The sequence below is a fragment of the Cervus elaphus genome, chromosome 8 (genome assembly GCF_910594005.1).
Source record: "Cervus elaphus chromosome 8, mCerEla1.1, whole genome shotgun sequence".
NCBI classification, from domain to species: domain Eukaryota; kingdom Metazoa; phylum Chordata; class Mammalia; order Artiodactyla; family Cervidae; genus Cervus; species Cervus elaphus.
In genome coordinates this window covers 30,048,154-30,050,025 of record NC_057822.1, presented here as the reverse complement: position 1 = coordinate 30,050,025, position 1,872 = coordinate 30,048,154, and the positions used below count along the sequence as shown (strand labels likewise).

At 40.2% G+C, this 1,872-nt stretch overlaps 1 non-coding gene across 1 annotated transcript; it reads left to right on the top strand.

Annotated features, from left to right (window-relative positions):
- The first annotated feature begins 729 nt into the window (after positions 1-729).
- On the top strand, positions 730-836 carry LOC122699037. Its single transcript, XR_006342524.1, has one exon. It is a non-coding gene; the product is annotated as a U6 spliceosomal RNA (small nuclear RNA).
- The last annotated feature ends 1,036 nt before the right edge of the window (positions 837-1,872 follow it).

Sequence of the window (1,872 nt, the reverse complement as noted above, 5' to 3'; positions counted from 1 at the left end):
CCCTGAGACCCTGTTTCCATGGTGATGGTAGTCTCATGGAGCACAGGGTTGGGGGACACTCATAACAAGCTCAAAACGCACCTCTCATCCTTCAACACTAGATCTTCTAGGGTAACACCATTGCTGTCATGGACGTCTCTGGGATATTACCTTAGAAACCAGCTAAACCACTTCTTTGATTGTCTCTAGTTCCATGGGAATTAAACTTTTCATATAAGCTACACTTACAGCCTTTTCTTAGTCCAAACCAGAACTGTTGTGGAGGGAAAAATTAGAATAAGTGTGCTAATAATCTTTTGGGATACCACAGATCTTTGGCTCTTGGTGAGTTTGCACACTGCAACACCTCAAACTTTGAGCCACTGACAGTCTTTCTAAGTGAGATCAGGAGTAAGGCAAATGGGTGAAGGGCCTGAAAATAGCCTTCTTTTCCCTGTATCCTCAGCCCTGGTAGCTTTCAGAAGAAAATTGAGAAAATTCACAATAGATCAAGGTTCATGTTCAAGGTAGAGTGTGTATGTGGGGCTAGGAGAGAGTACTTTTGTGGGGGATCTAGAGGTAGATCCCTTAGGGTTAGGGGTGCCAAATAGGGTTTAGAATGGCCAGTTCAATTGGAATTTCAAATAAACAATGAACAAATTTAATATAAGTGTATTCCATGCTCTTCTAGAGCTTCAAAATCAGTGTGGTTAGTGACTGGAGCCCATGAAATTAAAAGATGATTGTTCCGTGCTCGCTTCGGCAGCACATATACTAAAATTGGAACGATACAGAGAAGATTAGCATGGCCCCTGTGCAAGGATGACACGCAAATTCGTGAAGCGTTCCATATTTTTAAAAAAAAAAAAAGATGATTGTTCCTTGGAAGAAAAACTAGACAAACCTAGACAGCACATTGAAAAGCAGAGACATCACTTTGCCAACAAAGGTCCATATCGTCAAAGCTATGGTTTTTCCAGTAGTCATGTAGAGATGTGAGAGTTAGACCATAAAGAAGGCTGAGTACTGAAGAACTGATGCTTTCAAATTGTAGTGCTTTAGAAGATTTTTGAGAGTCCTTTGGACAGCAAGGAGATTAAGCCAGTCAATCCTAAAGGAGATCAACCCTGAATATTCATTGGAAGTACTGATGCTGAAGCTGAAGTTCTAATACTTTGGCCACCTGATGTGAAGAGTCAATTCATTGGAAAAGGCCCTGATACTGGGAAAGATTAAGGGCAGGAGAAGAAGGGGGCGACAGAGGATGAGATGGTTGGATGGCATCACTGACTCAATGGACATGAGTTTGAGCAAACTCAGGGAGATAGTGATGGACAGGGAAGCCTGGCATAGTACAGTTCATGGGATTGCAAATAGTCAGACACGACTTAATGACTGAACAACAATGCAATATTTGAGACATATTTAAATTGTATCCGTTGTTTATCTGAAATTCAAATTTGACTGCTGTATTTATATATTTTTGTATTTTTCTGACAACTCTGCCTGGGGTGCGCACAGTCCCTGGTGACCCCAAAAGTTTGTGTGAAGGTGAAATATGCATAGATTTGCATGTGAGAGACATGGGTACTAAAGATTTTCTGTGTCAACGTGTGTCTGTATCCTAGGAGGAAACAATATCTGGGTCTGAAATAATATTTTGTGTGTATTTTAAGTGATTCCAAAATTTGCTAATTTTTCTTTCCAAACATTTCCCAAGAACTTGGAGCTCCTTGGGGAATTCCAAAGGCCTTCCTAAAATTTGAGCGATTGATTCAATAGCCCCATTAGGCCATTTGGAATGAGCTAGCTAAAATTCTAAGAGTAACATGTAGATCTTTCCCCTTTCTTTTTTGTTTTTTTTTAAATCATTACTGAGGATTGTTCTCATCA